This window comes from Hyperolius riggenbachi, chromosome 10, assembly GCF_040937935.1.
Source record: "Hyperolius riggenbachi isolate aHypRig1 chromosome 10, aHypRig1.pri, whole genome shotgun sequence".
In the NCBI taxonomy this organism is placed as follows: domain Eukaryota; kingdom Metazoa; phylum Chordata; class Amphibia; order Anura; family Hyperoliidae; genus Hyperolius; species Hyperolius riggenbachi.
Genome location: NC_090655.1, coordinates 245712682 through 245732369, shown reverse-complemented (window position 1 = coordinate 245732369; position 19688 = coordinate 245712682). Strand labels below are relative to the sequence as shown.

The 19688-nt window shown below is 46.1% G+C and overlaps 1 pseudogene; it reads left to right on the top strand.

Moving 5' to 3' along the window:
- LOC137537037 (zinc finger protein 208-like) overlaps positions 1-17710 on the top strand; it is a 123186-nt pseudogene extending 105476 nt beyond the window's left edge.
- The last annotated feature ends 1978 nt before the right edge of the window (positions 17711-19688 follow it).

The window sequence follows — 19688 nt, the reverse complement described above, 5'->3', positions numbered from 1 at the left end:
TGTTTCCTGGCTTGATTTTGTTCTGTATATTACAGATTACAATTGTTTGTGAAGGCCTGAAAAAGGTTACTCCAAAACAAGTTGACGTTTGTCGCCTTTTTAAACAATTGCATATTTTAACATATGTTTTTGGTACTTGATAATGGGATGTTGTTTGCAAAGATGAATTCGCTTGAAGATTTGTGTTTTTACAAAATAACTTTTTGATACATTAAAATTTAAGATCATCTTGAAACTTTTTTGTCTCTTCAAAAATATTTCTTTACTATATATCCTTGTACTTATATGGTTATATTATTGGTGTCCTGGCACACCATTGAGGATATGGTTTTTGGTCTCCAAATTTTTCCAGTTACATTGACTGCTGCACTGACCGCCCACTTTGTCCTTCTGACTCGCTGCTAAAGTCTGCCTTCACGTACGGTCAGTTCGTGCAGTTCCACCTCCAACACCGCTCACCTGCAGAGGATGGTGAAGGACTACATGTCAAATGACATAGCCGTTAGTGTTGCTCGGATAGTACTTTCTAAAATCCAAATTGATCCGGATCCGATTCGGATATCCGAATCCGAACTTTTAGATATCCGCATGAATGCGGATATCCGAACACATTATCCGCAGATATTTTACCTTTTCGGATATCCGGATAGAGAAACCGGAAGTGCCTTTCAAAATGCTTTAAAACCATTTCTAACCTTTTAAAACACCTTCTAGCCTCTTTCCCTCCTCCCTTCCTCCGGAGGAGGATCTTGTCTTCCAGGGATTTGTAGGATATCAAAAGCATGCTCACATACCTTGGCCAGGAATTGAACCCATGTCCTTTGCTTAGAAGGCAGCTCTCCTCACCGCTATAACACCCGTGGCCAGGAATCAAACCCAGGTCAACTAACATTACAGGCTGAAGCCAGCCATTTCACTCATTTTTTCAACTACAAGAAAGGCCCAGGAGTAGTCTTAGCTACCATAATATCTATGTTACGGCATGGCCCTTATTACACTTTCTCTTACAGGGCTATGGAAACCGTTTTGCTCATGCGATAAAGCGAGGTGCAAAAATGAAATCATGCCTAGTAGAGGATTGTTTCAATCCATCACCCTCCGGGTATGGGCCCAACACACTTCTGCTGCGCCCGCCACTCTGCAGTCTGCTTACATTTGTATACAATCTTCAAGTTTAAGAAGGGTACATTAGTTCCCTTCACAAAAGGCAAGGGTGTCCCTGGGTGGGCTTTAACCACCAACCTTTTGGTTAACAGCCAAATGCACTAACCAATTGTGCCACAAGGACTGTGTGTATGTCATGGCTGCTAAATGGCTATCTGGGGTTTTCTTCGGACAACTGATGACCACAAAATGCAAGGCCATCCCTAGCAGGAAGGGTTGCATGGCCACCTAGCTGTTCATCCTTCCCACCCTTGCCCTGGAATCTTCCAGACTTCAAATTGCTGTCATTTGCTGTGTGTGTTACACCAGCATCATCATCCAGGGGGACACGTGATCTTTCTGATTCTGAAGTCTTGAATTGAATCTTGTAAGCAGTTTCACCATGTGTCCCACTGCTTTCATCTAGCAAATAAGAAAGCTAATTTTTCTCTTGGGTATATCACAATGGTACATGCTAGGCTGGCTTCAGCATGTAGTGTTGGTGGTATAGTGGTGAGCATAGCTGCCTTCAAAGCAGTGGACCTGGGATCGATTCCTGGCCAATGTATGTAAGCTGGCTTTTGACATCCTACAAATGAGAGAGATAGTGAGAGAGAGAGAGGTGTTGGGACTTTTTGCCATTGAATCTGTATTCCGGATTCGGATATCTGGGAGAAATCCGCAGATATCCGGGTTGGCTGTCAAACTATCCGCAGATAGCTATCCAGATTTCTGCTCAACTATCCGGAATCCGGATCCGGACGAATAGTGCAAAAATGGTCAGTTATCCGAAATCCGGAAGAGCATCCCTGGTAGCCATGTCCAACGAGCCTGCTGCCTTCCTTGTGGTAGCCGTTTCTTAGGTTCCAACTCCAGAACGGAATCGAAGCAGGATTCCCCGGCATGTTACCCGCTGTGGACACCACTCGAGCCATGACTAATAGTTGTCCTATGGACAGATTCCCCCACCTAAGCTGTAGATCTTGGCAGCTCCTCCTTTACAGCAGGGCCTCGAAAAAGTCCTGGTGGTCGGTTCTTTCTTTTACTCTCACAGTCAGGATCAGTGTATCCCCTGCCGTGCCTGCTGCCTAGAGAGTAGAAAGGGGGGGAATTAAAGGACAACTGTAGTGAGAGTGATATGGAGGATGCCATATGTATTACCTTTTAAACAATACCAGTTGCCTGGCTGTCCTGCTGATCCTCTGACCAGAATACTTTTAGCCATAAACCCTGAACAAGCTTGACAACATTAGCTGCATGCTTGTTTTTTTTATGATTCAGACACTACTGCAGCCAAATAGATCAGCAGGGCTGCCAGGCAACTGGTATTGTTTAAAAGGAAATAAATAGGGCAGCCTCCATATTCTCCTCACTGCAGTTGTTCTTTACGTTCTTTCTCATTAGAAGTGACTCCAGCTGGTCTGACTCCAGGGTAATCTGCTGTGGGAAGTGTTCAGACATGACATGGTGCCCTTGGAGAAATCTGAAAAACATCTTATTGGAGAGAGAGTTTCTGGGCTTCAGATCAGTGAACATATTGAAATGACCATCAGGAGCCAGATGCTGCAGCCACTTAAAGGATACCCGAAGTGACATGTGACATAATGAGATAGATGTGGGTATATATAGTGCCTAGCAGTAGCACACAAATAACTATGCTGTGTTCCTTTTTTTTCTTTCTCTGCCTGAGAGAGTTAAATATCAGGTATGTAAGTGGCTGATTCAGTTCTGACTCAGGCGGGAAGTGACTACAATGTGACCCTCACTAATAAGAAATTCCAACTATAAAACACTTTCCTAGCAGAAAATGGCTTCTGAGAGCAGCAAAGAGATACAAAGGGTCAACAGTTCATAGATTTTAGCTCTGGCATACTTCAATGAATGTGTCATTAAGCAAAACCAATAAAACAGTTAAAACCTAAAAAAGTAGATTTAAACATAAAATAAAACTGTGGAATATCTTAAAAAGTCATTTTTAGGAGAAGGAAGATAGATACAATTGTTTATTTCATTAGTCTATTTTCGCCTCGGGTGTCCTTTAATGCCCTGTCTTGCCCACATGGCCAGGTCCAAAAAAATGACATAAAAAATCTGGTCAAATGCGGAGATCTGGTTCTTCACTAGGCCAGTGTTGCTAATGTACCCCTTGAAATACAGACACGCATGAATTATACACGTCTATGTAGGTGGAGTTTAGGCACTGATATTGTGTAAGTAGCCCCAGATCCTGCATAACTTAAATGTGTTAGTATTCTGTATTAGCTCAGAATTATTACCAGTGCGTGTGGCCCAATGCACACAGCCATACTAATCCAACATGCATAGAACTGTTTCATGCTGTTTGGTCCTCATCAGTGCAAGGCATGAAGTAATATTGCTAGCTTCTGGTGACAGAACTTCACTACAGATAGAGAAGTGCTAAGTCGTGGCTTTTTTTTCGAGATGCATGTATTTGCATTACAAATTGCTTAATTCTGCATTGACTCTGAAGTATTAGCAGTGCTATGGCTAGTCTATGGCCTACTAATATTAATCAGCCATACTAATCTGACATGTATACAGCAGTTTCGGGCTGGTTGATCCTCATCAGTACAAGGCATGGAGTAGTATTTCCCTATAACACTACTTCTCAAAATACAGTGAAAAAATTAGACAGGTAGCAGTCACTACTAACCACATGCAACGAGAATCAGATGGAAGTCGCAGTTTCCATTTTATCCACAGGATGGAGCCCTGATCTCACTTGTAATTTCTGCATGGATTGGATGGATACAGGGCAGAGGCAGGACCGGAAGTAGGAAGGACGCGTTGCCTGGAATGGAAGCAGAGGAGGTATTTATACAATTTACAGCCAGTAATCGCCCTGTGTCCCCTTCTGCGTGACCTCCCTGCCTGACCCAGGGAAATGTCTCCTGTATTTTCTTATATATTCACCCTAATGTGATTTCCCTCCCAGGAGCCAATCTGCACACAGCAATGGGGGCTTCTATCATCACCCCCTCTCCCCCCCCCACACTCCCCCATGTGTCCTCCATCATCACTGCCTGACCTGTATTTTCTTATATATTCACCCTAATGTGATTTCCCTCCCAGGAGCCAATCTGAACACAGCAATGGGGGCTTCTATCATCACCCCCTCTCCCCCCCCACACTCCCCCATGTGTCCTCCATCATCACTGCCTGACCAAGGGGGATGTCTCCTGTATCTCCTTATATACACACCCTAATGTGATTTCCTTCCCAGGAGCCAATCTGCATCCAGCAATGGGGGCTTCTATCATTATCCCCCCCACACTTCTCCCATGTGTCTGCCATCATCACTGACCCCCACGTGTTCCGTCACTCATCGTTACTCCAGTCGCAGTCCTGCAGTATTAGAGCTATTCTCACCATGGGGGAAGGCAGTGAACAGGTCATTGTGGCGTGTGCTCTTCCCTGCGTTGCGCCTGACCTGGGCATAGACATAATGTAATGTTATTATGTCTATGGCCATGCAGCAGTGTGCCGGCGATCGCTGGATCCGGAATTACTTCTCCCTCCAAGTTGCTGCGACTCGAAAGGCGAATTGTAATGAATGCCGCCTGAAACTTGTGCGGCTGCAGGGTGAGACGTGACGGCAAAAAGGCATGCAAGTGGAAGGCAGTGTGAATGTTAGGGGGAGCCTATGATTTCCAGTTACACACCAGGTGTGTGTGTGTACATATGTGTATACCGTGTGCAGTATGAGTCTGAGTGGTGACTGCATCATTGTGTGTGTCAGGTGCCTATAAGGAATTAGGACGTGTATTTCTCCATGCAGGAGTGGCAGCAAATAGAAGGACACAAGGACCTCTACAAGGACATCATGGTGGAGAATCAGCCGCCCCTCATATCACTGGGTAAGAGGAAACTTTCATTTCTTATAAAGCAGAGAGCAGTATGGAGGGACCACTTATCCCCCCCCCCCCCTTCCTACAATCATCTGATAAACACATACAGACAATGTGTTCAGCTTGTGTGTTTTACTGCAGATGGATCTAGTAACAAAAACGCATCAGGGAGATGTACAGGTCCTCTTTATTCCCAGCATTGTCCACAGGAAGATCACACCATCTCCCGCCATTATCAGGTAGGTAGAATATCACACAAACAGTAGCGCGGAATAGGGAGAAATGCTGCTGGAGGTGCGCTGGCTTCACAGCGCAAAAGGAGGAAAAGTATGTCTATGATACCTCAGCGCAAAGGATACCACTTTGTCCGCATAAAGCAGGATAGTCACAGTACCTGTTCCTGGAGTTCCCACCTCTTAGACTTTGCGGAGTAAGTTAAAACGGAGCTGTGATCTTGCTGTAATCCCGACAACCACTAACACACACCGCTCCGTATGGGTGCTAGGACGGTCGCGCTGGACGGATTTCCGGGCCTCTAGGTCATGTGATCCACACTGTAGGTGATGAATGGTTCCCCTGTGCGTTCCAAGTGCGTCCTCTGCGCGGTGCTGCAAGAGAAGCGGAAACAATAGTGCACACTGTGTGGGGCCGAAAAGACCAGGCGCAAGAATCCACTTACTAGAAGAAAATTGTTTAATAGCAGTATTGCAATGTAGCCTCCACGTCCCGTCCCGACTCGAGTTTCGGCTTCCGCCTTCGTCAGGGGGTCCCGAAGCCGAAACTCGAGTCGGGACGTGGAGGCTACATTGCAATACTGCTATTAAACAATTTTCTTCTAGTAAGTGGATTCTTGCGCCTGGTCTTTTCGGCCCCACACAGTGTGCACTATTGTTTCCGCTTCTCTTGCAGCACCGCGCAGAGGACGCACTTGGAACGCACAGGGGAACCATCCATCACCTACAGTGTGGATCACATGACCTAGAGGCCCGGAAATCCATCCAGCGCGATCGTCCTAGCACCCATACGGAGCGGTGTGTGTTAGTGGTTGACGGGATTACAGCAAGATCACAGCTCCGTTTTAACTTACTCCACAAAGTCTAAGAGGTGGGAACTCCAGGAACAGGTACTGTGACTATCCTGCTTTATGCGGACAAAGTGGTATCCTTTGCGCTGAGGCATTATCAGGTAGGTAGAACCGAGGGTGAACTGAGGTTGTATCAGATTATAAATGCATTACTGTTTTTTTAAGCAAACCTATGAGTAAAATCAAGCTAATAGTAACCAGTTTCTCCCCAGAATTATTTTCCAGCTGGGCGGCAAGCGGAAGTAGCCGAGTGGGGCAGGAAGGGGAAATACGGGGCTGCTGCTTCCATGGAGGCATACTGGGCAATTTCACAGGGCCCCAGAGCTGGTTGATGGGGCCCCCAGGACTCCCCCCAATTGATAGTACTCCCTGGGGCACTTGCAGAGTGCGCTTCACTGCTCATAGTACCCTTTACTCCCAGGATGGCAGTATTCAGTTGCCTCTGTGCCCCCCGCCCCCCCCCCCCCCCAAACTGCAACACCAGCAGCTCAATCCAATGACCCTTCCCTCTCCTTTGAGCCATGCTTGCACCATCATGGACCTGCGCCTGAGCAGCATGAAGAGTAGCTGTTACAGGCTCTCCTCCCCCTCCTGTGCTGTGTATGCAGAGTTGTGCAGCAGAGCTTTCCTAGCGGCAGCAGGTGAACACTCCACCTCTCTCTGATGCTTATTGAGAGCCATACGGAGGTACGAGGCTCCACACCATCAGGCTGAAGTTAGAGAGAGGAGGAGCGTGGACCTGGCCGCCACTAGAAAAGCTCAGCTGCACTAATCTGCATACACAGCACAGGAGGGGGATGAGGAGGAGAGCAAGTGGCAACCAGGCACTCACCAAAACCTGGGGAGAACACTGGTTATATACTTACCTAAGTAGTGGGAAGCCACAGGATGGTCCAGAGGTTTCCCAAATCCTTCCTGAGCCCATTGCTGCTGCCTGGGCTACTCTTCTTCTCCATGGGCGTGCTGACATCCAAGCAACAGTGTTGCCATACTGTGCATGTGTGAGTAAGGTCCACACATGCCGAGTGGCATGAAAATTCTCATGCTTGGAGGAAAAAGTTCTACATGACTGGCTCTGCTCTACTGAGCATGTGCAGAACATATTCAAGCATGTGCAGTACGGCCCCGCTCATACATGCATGGGGGTGTGGCCACACACAAGAACATTTTCAAAAGCCTCTGTGGAATATGTTCAGAGGGACACTGCACTGGAGCGGAGGGCTCAACGAGGATTGGGGAGGTCTCTGGACCATCCACAGGCTTCACACTATTGAGGTAAGTATACCTTTATATACTTTTACCTTTTAGATCACTTCAATTACGCTTTACCGGTTTAATTATGTCATTCTCTGTGTTTTGTGGCTTCAGTGTGAAGAACAGATTGATGTAAAACTTGATGTTAAAGAGGAAGAAGGAGAAACGCATGTGAGGAGTGATCTGCAGTCTATGGAGGAAGGTGAGGTGATGACGACTGTTAAAGAGAAAGAAGAGACCTATGTGAGAGGTGATCAGCAGTCTATGGAGAAGGGTGACATGATGAGGACAAGTAAAGAAGAAGAGACGTATGTGAGGAGTGATCAGCAGTCTATGGAGGAGGGTGACATGATGAGGACAAGTAAAGAGGAAGAAGAAAAGACGTATGTGAGGAGTGATCAGCAGTCTATGGAGGAGGGTGACATGATGAGAACAATTAAAGTGGAAGAAGAAGAGACCTATGTGAGGAGTGATCAGCAGTCTATGGAGGAGAGTGATATGAGGACAAATATCAAAGCAAGAAAATCATCTGTAAATATATGCACAGGTAAGTAATGAATGTCATATGCTTATATGTTGTACATTTTGATTCTCCTTATATGAGTGTAAGATCTATAGAGTGACTGGCAATGGTAGAATCAGCAGATCTTCACATGAGAGAGCACTCTATAAGGATATAAAATTACTCTCATGGGGCTTGATAATTTAAAGAGGCACTTAAATATAAACTCCGACCAAGAATTGAACTTTATCCCAATCAGTAGCTGATACCCCCTTTTACATGAGAAATCGATTCCTCTTCACAAACAGACCATCAGGGGGAGCTGTATGACTGATATTGTGGTGAAACCCCTCCCACAAGAAACTCTGAGTACGTACTCCTGGAAGTTTCCTGTCTGTGAACCTTGCTGCATTGTGGGAAATAGCTGCTTACAGCTGTTTCCAACTGCCAAAAAAACATACAGCAGCTACATCGCCTGCCAACAGTAAAAATGTCACCATGTAATGTGAGAATGTAAATCAGGGATTTAAAAGATTTTACAATGGGCACTGACAATCATTTATAGATAATTATTGTAAAAATGAAGCACTTTTTTTATTACATTATTTTCCCCGGAGTTCCTCTTTAAAGAGAACCTGTACTGAGTAAAAATATTTAAAATAAACACATGAGGTAACTTCAAATGAACATTGCATAGTTACCTTGCCATCAGTTCCTCTCAGAAGCTCGCCATTTTCTTCTGACAATAATCCCTTCCAGTTCTGACAATATTTTGTCAGATCTGAAATATATCAGTTGCTGTCAATAAAATATCAGTTGCTGTCAGTTATAGCTGAGAGGAAAACTGATGTACCAGGTAATGTCCATGTTTCCCTATGGCTCAAGTGGGCGATGTTACAGTTTAACTGTGTGCTGACCAGAAAGCTGTTATGAGTAATGGCCATTTTCAAAATGGAGGACGGAAAATTCCCTTGATCACAGTGAACAAACAGGACGCGGGACAGGAGAAAGACAGAGGAGTAGACTACATGGAAGGTAAGTATGACTTGTGTATGCTTATTTTGACTTTTAATTTCCAGTTCAGGTTTTCTTTAAGCCAAGAAAGAAAAAAACACAGCCGCCCCATGCCCTTGCAGTCACTCACGGATCCTCCTGTCCCCCGCCCCCAGCTAGTTTAGTTTCGCCAACAGGCCTGGCCATGCATTGTCTTCATCACATTCCTGTCTGCAATAGCGTCCTGAGCAGGACAGTATTGCGGATGGGAACGCAAAGAAGTAGACGCATGGCCAGGCCTGCACAGCTACAGTGAGTGAGCCTGACGGCCGAAAACGAAACTAGCTGGCGGCGGGGGACAGGGAGATCCGCGAGCCCCAGGTGAGTAAAACTGATTTTTGTTCCTGACTTAAGGCTCCCTTTAATAGTAATTTGGTCTGTGCTTTATGTGCATGCCAATATTACCATACGTTTTTGTGCATGAAGCACATTGTCCTTTTTTTTAATATACAGACAAACATATGACAGGAGTCCTCATACACAGTCTGGATTCCACCACCTCACTGCTCACTACTCACCACAACAAGCGTCTTCCTTCTACCAAGCAAGCATACCTCTCGTGAGATACCCTTAAGCTTGTCTGCTCCTGTGCAGTGAGTGCAATTACATTTTAGCAGCCTCAATATAATATCATGTTCCCAACAAATGAGGAGATACTCTACAGTACATGAAAAGTCCATCTCCATTCCTCAGTATAACATCATAGTACCAACAAATGAGGAGGAGATACTGTACACCATATGAAAGGCCCATCTCCATTCCTCAGTATAACATCATAGCACCAACACATGAGGAGGAGATACTGTACACCATATGAAAGGTCCATCTTCATTCCTCAGTATAACATCATAGCACCAACACATGAGGAGGAGATACTGTACACCATATGAAAGGCCCATCTCCATTCCTCAGTATAACATCATAGTACCAACAAATGAGGAGGAGATACTGTACACCATATGAAAGGCCCATCTCCATTCCTCAGTATAACATCATAGCACCAACACATGAGGAGGAGATACTGTACACCATATGAAAGGTCCATCTTCATTCCTCAGTATAACATCATAGCACCAACACATGAGGAGGAGATACTGTACACCATATGAAAGGCCCATCTCCATTCCTCAGTATAACATCATAGTACCAACAAATGAGGCGGAGATACTGTACACCATATGAAAGGCCCATCTCCATTCCTCAGTATAACATCATAGTACCAACAAATGAGGAGGAGATACTGTACACCATATGAAAGGTCCATCTTCATTCCTCAGTATAACATCATAGCACCAACAAATGAGGAGGGGATACTGTACACCATATGAAAGGCCAATCTCCATTCCTCAGTATAACATCATAGTACCAACAAATGAGGAGGAGATACTGTACACCATATGTAAGGCCCATTTCCATTCCTCAGTATAACATCATAGCACCAACAAATGAGGAGGAGATACTGTACACCATATGAAAGGTCCATCTCCATTCCTCAGTATAACATCATAGCACCAACAAATGAGGAGGAGATACTGTACACCATATGAAAGGTCCATCTCCATTCCTCAGTATAACATCATAGCACCAACAAATGAGGAGGAGATAGTGTACACCATATGAAAGGCCCATCTCCATTCCTCAGTATAACATCATAGCACCAACAAATGAGGAGGAGATACTGCACACCATATGAAAGGCCCATCTCCATTCCATTTGAGTATGAGACCAACGTACATGACACAAGAATGCAAATTAGCAAAGGGTGTAGCAATGGCTGCTGCTATAGGGACCAGGAGCAAGTTTGGGGCCCCGGTATCTTTCCAATATGCCTGCTCTGGGTTTATATTACATGTTGGCATGCACTGTTGCGTGTAACTAAGCATTGTTATATCCACTCATTAATCAGTTGAGAGGAGTGTTATCTGCACTGACAACCCTGGCCCACGCACACACACAGATATCTGCCACCACATGTTTTCTACATGCGGATACAACCCACACACACACACCACCTGCAAGCCACCACAGTAGCATGACCTGTTTACATTTGAGCACCTCTTCTGCAATTGATGCAGTTTGCCTATTGTGGTAATATTTCCATATCACTGATATCTGTCATTCATATTATCGGCTTGTCATTCATGATCTCTGTATGACTTTGATATCTGCCTAACAGTCATAGTTTTCGCACCACATTGGTTAAATAATAATCTTGCAATTTAAAAATGAACAAGGGGGATGGTGCAAAATCACTACTTGCCATGGGCGCAATTTTCCCTAGATAGGTCACTGCTGGTCTGTTTGTGATCAGGGCATCAAGTGCAATCTACCTGGACTACATGTGTATTTAGAAGTCTTCCCATTCTGTAGTTATTACAGATCGGGATTTTCTGATTCAGAGTTTAGCTATAGTAGTAATTGCTAAGTCACCTTAGTCTCTTCTGAACACCAGGTCTGCTATGAGTGTGTATTGTAGTGCATAGTCAGTGTGTGTCTGGTGCAATAAAAGTGCATAAAAATCCTTTATTTATTTATTTATATAGTGCCGACATATTACGCAGCGCTGTACAGAGTATATTGTCTTGTCACTAACTGTCCCTCAGAGGGATCACAATCTAGTCCCTACCATAGTCATATGTCTATGCATGTATCGTGTAGTGCATGTATCATAGTCTAGTGCCAATTTAGGGGGAGGCCAGTTAACTTATCTGTATGTTTTTGGGATGTGTGAGGAAACCGGTGTGCCCAGAGGAATCCCACACAGACACGGGGAGAACATACAAACTCCTTGCAGATGTTGACCTGTCTAGGATTCGAACTGGGGACCCAGCGCTGCAAGGTGAGAGCACTAACCACTGCGCCGCTGTGCTGCCCTTTGAAACGTATCCATATGCGAGTCTCCATGTAAAGAGAGACTAGACTCTGGCCAGATAGTGTAAGTTAGAGGGGAACTCTGTCAGTTATGCATGTCAGCCATGACAGAGGGAGTCATTACTTATGTGCAGTTTAGGGCCAATCAGATCTTTGCTTTGATATGTAGCGAGACACCTGACATCAGCAGGTAACATGTACTTTCACTCTTCTCCCAACAGGTGGAGACAATATTGGGGACAGGTCAGAGGGACACCTTCTTGTTCCTCCTCCTTGTAATGTAGAAGATAATGGCATTACACAGATTCCTCCAGGAATTTCCACCATTCCCTCCAATCATCAGGAAGCTTCTGGAAGGTCACATCCTGCTACCCCAAATATCCCTCCAGGTGTGCACACTGCTGGCAGAGCGAATGATTGGGGTAATTCTCAGGAATCTTTCAGTACGGCAGATACTGTAACAGGTGAAGGCAACAAGAAACATTCCTGTCTGTTTTGTGATAAATGTTTTACATCTTACTGGGGCCTTGTTAAGCACCAAAGAAGTCACAAAGAACTGCGGCCTTTTTCATGTTCAATTTGTGGGAAATGTTTCCATCGTCATAAATTATTGATTCGACACCAGAGAACCCATGGAGAAGACTGGCCTTATTCGTGTTCAGAATGTGGGAAAAGCTTCTCCCGTAATGCAAGCCTTGAACTTCATCTGAAAATCCACACTGGTGAGCGTCCTTATTCATGTTTTGAATGTGGCAAACATTTTTCTTCTACTTCACAGCTTCAGATTCATCAGAGAACACACACCGAAGATTGTCTTTATTCATGTTCAGAGTGTGGGAAAAAGTTTACTTCTCAGTCAAACTATCAAAGGCACCAGAGAACACACACAGGAGAGCGTCCTTATTCTTGTCCAGAGTGTGGGTCAAAATTCTCTTCTAAAACAAGCCTTCAGAGTCACCTTAGAAATCACACTGGAGAGCGTCCTTATTTTTGTTCAGAGTGTGGGGAAAACTACTCTTCTAAAGCCAAGCTTCAGATTCACCAGAGAACTCACACTGGAGAGCGTCCTTATTCATGTTCAGAGTGTGGGGAAAAGTACGCTTCTAAATCAAAGCTTCAGATGCACCAGAGAACTCACACTGGAGGGTGTGTTTATTCATGTTCAGAGTGTGGGGAAAACTTCTCTTCTAAAGCAAAGCTTCAGATTCACCGGAGAACTCACACTGGAGAGAGTTTTTATTCATGTTCAGAGTGTGGAAGAAATTTCGCTTTTAATTCAAACCTTCAACTCCACCTGAAAATCCACACTGGTGAGCGTCCTTATTCATGTTCAGAATGTAGCAAGAATTTTTCTTCTATTTCACGGCTTGAGACTCACCAGAGAACGCACACAGGAGAGTGTCCTTACTCATGTTCAGAGTGTGGGAAAAAATTTGCTATTAGCTCAAACCTTCAGGCGCACCAGAGGATTCACACAGGAGAGCGTCCTTACTCATGTTCAGAGTGTGGGAAAAAATTCTCTTCTAGCTCAAACCTTCGGATGCACCAGAGGACTCACACAGGAGAGCGTCCTTACTCATGTCCAGAGTGTGGGAAAACATTCTCTTGGATTGCAAGCCTTCGGAAGCACCAGAAAATACACACAGGAGAGCGTCCTTACTCATGTTCAGAGTGTGGAAAATGTTTTGCTAGGAAAAGTACTCTAGTCTCACATTGTAAGAGACACTTCCGGTGACATTTATAGATGCATTTCTCAGGATAGATGTGGACACCTAACACTACCCTTAAAGGACCACAATACTGAAATTTGTAATGTTTTGAGCTCCCCACAGGAAGACGTCTCATAGCAGGCCTGTAAAAGGTTCTATATACTTTGTCTGTACTGCTGTCTCCTCCCTCATTTAGCTGCTGCAGCAGTCAGCAGCCATTGCCCTCCTGCACAGCTTTCCCCTCAGAGCAGACAGTATGGCACAAATCACACACATCTGCCTGTTACTTCTGCTGTCATACAGGCTGCAAACACTGCACAAATCCCCCAGAGAAGTTACTTTAGTGTGTGCCCAAATGTGACTCTCCTCTTCTACAAAGACTTATGGAGAGCCGGCTGTATGGAGAGTTAGTGTCAGAGTTCCCCATTGTGCTGCAGGCAGCAGAGGGAGGCACTACTCTGCTGTGTGATGTGATGAGTCAGAGTCTTATAAAGCGACACAGAGAGGAGCCGTGTATGTGGCAGATCCTGGGAGCTGACAGCTGTTGAGAGCTCACATTTCAAGGCACATTTCTTACACACAGCGTGCTGAAGCTTCCTTTTACTGTATATCCTCCACTGTAAGCCAACACCAATATTTGACCCTCTGATGCGGACATTTTTTCCTAACATCAGTTGACTCAGGAAAGTTAATAGCTGCATTTAGGGTCCACAAACGTTAACCCCTCGAGGACCCCAAGTGCAGCAATTATCCACTCCCCCTACACCACCTTCGTAAGCAGTACAGACAGTATTTCCCCCGTTGGTAATCATTGGTACTTCACTGCCAGGCGCCGGGATCTTCATCTCCTCTTCAGTGCAGCTCAGAGGGTCGTGCACCAGCGTCCCTCTGTCGGATCCTGATACACGTCATGTGACATTCTGAGTCAACATTTAAGATGCTGGTGTGTGCTGACCAAGCTGAACTGAAGAGAAGGCAACGGTTTCGGTGGCCGGCAGTGGAATAGTTATGTGCGTTCAACTGTGGCTGCTCTGCATATGTGCTCATGGGAGGGAGGGGGTCCAGCATAGAAACAGCCTCCCTGTCCCCACACACAGAATAACAGGGGGTCCAGCATAGAAACAGCCTCCCAGCCCCCACACACAGAATAATGGTGTCCAGCATAGAAACATCCTCCCAGCCCCCACACACAGAATAACAGGGGGTCCAGCATAGAAACAGCCCCCACACACAGAATAATAGGGGGACCATTATAGAAACAGCCTCCCAGCCCCCACACACAGAATAACTGGAGGGTCCAGCATAGAAACAGCCTCCCAGCCCCCGCACACAGAATAATAGGGGGACCGGCATAGAAACAGCCTCCCAGCCCCCACACACAGAATAACGGGGTCCAGCATAGAAACAGCCTCCCAGCCCCCGCACACAGAAATAGGGGGACCGGCATAGAAACAGCCTCCCTGTCCCCACACACAGAATAACAGGGGGTCCAGCATAGAAACAGCCTCCCAGCCCCCACACACAGAATAACAGAGAATCCAGCATGGAAGCCTCCCAGCCCCCACACACAGAATAATGGTGTCCAGCATAGAAACATCCTCCCAGCCCCCACACACAGAATAACAGGGGGTCCAGCATAGAAACAGCCCCCACACACAGAATAATAGGGGGACCAGCATAGAAACAGCCTCCCAGCCCCCACACACAGAATAACTGGAGGGTCCAGCATAGAAACAGCCTCCCAGCCCCCGCACACAGAATAATAGGGGTCCAGCATAGAAACAGCCTCCCAGCCCTCACACACAGAATAACAGGGGGTCCAGCATAGAAACAGCCTCCCAGCCCCCACACACAGAATAACGGGGGCCAGCATAGAAACAGCCTGCTAGCCCCCACACACAGAATAACAGGGGGTCCAGCATAGAAACAGCCTCCCAGCCCCCACACACAGAATAACAGGGTCCAGCATAGAAACAGCCTCCCAGCCCCCCCCCCCCACACACACACAGAATAACAGGGGGTCCCGCATAGAAAAAGCCTCCCAGCCCCCCCACACAGAATAACAGGGGGTCCAGCATAGAAACAGCCTCCCAGCCCCCACACACAGAATAACAGGGGGTCCAGCATAGAAACAGCCTCCCAGCCGTCACACACAGAATAACGGGTCCAGCATAGAAACAGCTTCCAAGCCCCCACACACAGAATAACAGGGGGTCCAGCATAGAAACAGTCTCCCAGCTCCCACACAGAATAACAGGGGGTCCAGCATAGAAACAGCCTCCCAGCCCCCACACACAGAATATGTGGACCGGAATAATTGTGGATTTTTTGAGGCAGGTGGGTATTTTGCCCTGTGCCTGTGATTTATTAAATAAAGAGGTGGGGATGGGGGCCAGCTGGGTTGTGCAGGTTCTCGGGCAAGATTGATGACACACTGTCTGAGCCAGAGGCTTTATTCGGGTTGAGCTTGCAGAGGTGTTTCAGAACGTCCATCTCCAAGACTGTAATTGGTTCTGAGGAAATGCCAGAAGTCCGGGGGAATGGAAGACCCTTGGTGTGGGGGCCTGGTCCCCTTGAGGGTGGGGTTTATCATAAAAACTGCAATAAAACTCAGCAAGTTCCCTGCTAGGTGGTGCATGTTGTGGTGGGATTTTTAAGTTCATGGTTGCCCTAAGCACCTTCCAGACTTCACGTGGGCTGTTGGACTGGTGGCTTGAGGCACAGTGCGATGTGATGGTAGCACGATTGTGATACTTCACTAGCAGGGCCGCTACTCCCTATCGTTCAGTTTCTGCAGGATTTCTGTGCAAAAAGTGGTTCGATTAATTTTCGTGACATGTTTGCTTGCAACTTACTAAACTCCATCAAGCAAGAGTCTAGTATCCATTTTGAGTATAATAAAAGTTTCAAAACAGAATCATGTCAAAAAATATAATTCAAATTTCAACTTTTTAATCACAAATAGAAAAATCTTCCTCAAATATGGATGAAGAAACACATCTACAGATGCAGAAATAAATACCGTACAGTGTTTACCTAAAACATCTCTTGTGTGGTACAACAACCAAAAGGGCCAGTTCACACGCACACTTGCACGTCATTTACCGCCATTTATGCAAAAGCAGCATTTTGATATTTATTTTCTCCACTGTCTGGAAGCAGCAGGGTCTGGTTGTACTGGGGTTCCCTTAGCACCGCACTCCTGTGTTCCCCTGCGGAATGAAAAATGACGATTGCTGGGAATCGCCGCTGAAAGTCGACATGCTTTTATGAATGCTTGCAGAAAAGCATTTGGACCAGACTCTGGGCAGGTGATTGCGACATCTGCCTGAACCAGCCTTAAAGATCCATATATACGCTGGTCTGAACTCTGAGTGGTGCACCATAACGACTGCCTTGGCGGGGGTGGTCATTATGGTCAGACCAGCGTGACTACATCAGGCGCACAACTATTGCATGAAGATCCGGCGTGTTAGATTTTTAGCAATGCCCGAGCACAGCACAACCAGAAACTTCTCCATTACACACGCTCATCGTTTCTCCCCCCTCCATAGCAAAAGACGCATTGTGTGCAAAGGGTGATCACCTTTGGCTGATGATGCCTCTGTTGCAATGCGCGCAGGGTGGGGTGGGGGGCAAAGGGATGGCAAGCGCATCTGACTTAGCGGCTTCCAACAGGTGGGGAGGTGCAAAGAACAATGCCGCTGGGTCATGCAAGGTCCGACATGCCAGATCTTTAGGGATTGTCATTGGGCCACTGTACACACTCTGGTCTGTTGCACAACTCTTTGCCATCGTGGTCGTTATAGTCCGTCACGGCCAAGTTCAAACCAGTGTGGCAATAAGTGTCATTCTCTGTACAATATACAGTATGGTATTAGAAAACAGAACTTGAATTTTATTTGTAATGCTGCCTGTAATATGTGGCTACTGCCAGTAGGTGGTGCACAAACACCATTATAACTCCAGGCCTGTTTTAAGCGTAGACGAACCTAGCTCGTCAATACCACTTATAGCAAGTTTTTTAACAACGAGTCAGCCCCGTCATTACCACCAGGGAGGTTAATTAACGTAGTAGCGGTCACGCTAGTGAAGTATCTAATTTTTTTTCTCTAATTTCTTGTGTTGTAAAACACAAATCTTCAATATTATTGTGTAGTAATAATAAATGATTAATAAGATGCTAATGGTTTTGAGCTGATACAAATGGTATGTTAATTATATACAGCTTTTTACTTGTCAGTATAATAAAGATTGCTTTCTGTTTCAAATCTGGCTTCCATATGCGGTCAGCAGTTGGGACTTGTTTGCAATGATCAGTCTATGGAGGAAATGCTGTGGTTGTCGTCTCCATGCGGCATCAGCATGTGGAGAGTTTTAGGGAATCAGGCTTCACCCAACAACTCGGGTAGCGTAGTGGTTAGTGCTCTTGCCTTGCAGTGCTGGGTGCACGGTTCAAATCCCAGCCAGGTCAACATCTGTAAGGAGTTTGTATGTTCTCCCTGTGTCTGCATGAGTTTCCTCCGGCAGTCCGGTTTTCCTCCCACATCCCAAAAATATACAGATAAAGTAATTGGCTTCCCCCTAAAATTGGCCCTAGACTATGATACATGCACTACACGATACATACATAGACATATGACAATGGTAGGGACTAGATTGTGAGCCCCTCTGAGGGACAGTTAGTGTCAAGACTAACAAGGCTACTCTACAGCGTTGCGTAATATGTCGGCACTATATAAATAACATAATATGAAACATAGCCCCTTTTCTAGGGGCCAGCCAGGCGGGCGACCACCCTGAGCGCTGTGAGGCAGAGGGGGGGCGCAATGATGGAGGGGAAGCCATGGCCACACTGAGAAGGGAGCCTGACTTCTCCCTTCTGTGCAACTCACCTCCCTTCCCACGCCAGTCACCGCTCACTTGCTGCTGATCTCCTCCTTCTGCATAGCCGCTGATACACGCTCTACTTCCTGCCATTCAGGAAGTAGAAAGTGTATCAGTGGCTATGCAGATGGAGGAGATCAGCAGGAAGGGAAGTGAGTTGCGCATACCAGGCTTCCGGCTGCGCTTACTCTGGAAAGAGGGGAGCATGAAGGGGGGACCCGGGGAGAGGGAGAAGTCGGGCTCCCGTCCACACGGCTGAGTCTCAGTGTGACAGTGGCTCCCCCCTCCCATTACCTATATGGGGGGGGGGCACCTATACCTAGCTAACCTATACTGGCTACACCTATACCTAGCTACCTATACCGAAGGCACCTATACCTAGCTACCTATACCGAAGGAACCTATACCTAGCTAACCTACAATGACTGCACCTATACCTAGCTATCCTATACTGGCTGCACCTATACCTAGCTACCTATATAGAAGGCACCTATACCTAGCTACTTGTACTGAAGGTACCTATACAGACTGCACCTATACCTAGCTACCTATACTGAAGCCACCTATACCTAGCTAACCTATACTGGCGGCACTTATACCTAGCTAACCTCTACTGTTGGCACCTATACCTAGCTACCTATATAGAAGGCACCTATACCTAGCTAACCTATACTGGCTGCACCTATACCTAGCTACCTATACTGAAGCCACCTATACCTAGCTAACCCATACTGGTGGCACTTATACCTAGCTAACCTCTACTGGTGGCACCTATACCGAGCTAACCTCTACTGGCTGCACCTATATGACAGCATTTCACCCAAAATACTCCTAACCTGGCAGCATTTCACCAAAATACATGTAATCTGGCAGCATTTCACCCAAAATGCACCTAATCTGGCAATGTTTACCCTTCCAAATACACATAATCTACTAGTGTTTCCACCTCAAATGCACATAATCTGGCAGCATTTTCCCGAAACATATTCTGTTAGTGTTTTTCCCAATATAAACATTTCATTATACACTCCCCATCCCTCAACAACCTGTAACCCCCCTATGTATATATCACTACATATATATATATATACACATTTTTCCCTATCTGACCTGTCGCTCACCGACCCCCCCCCCCCCCAAAAAAAAGAAAAAAAAAAAAAGAAAACTGTGTCACCACCATTAGGAACTGCCCAGCAGTGCCAGGGAGAGAGGAGAGACACAGAAGAGAGAGACTGATGCTGGTGGTTGGGGCCACTGTCTCATTCGTCCTGCTGCCACCACAGGTGAGCCACTCCCCCACCTGACCAGCGCCACAT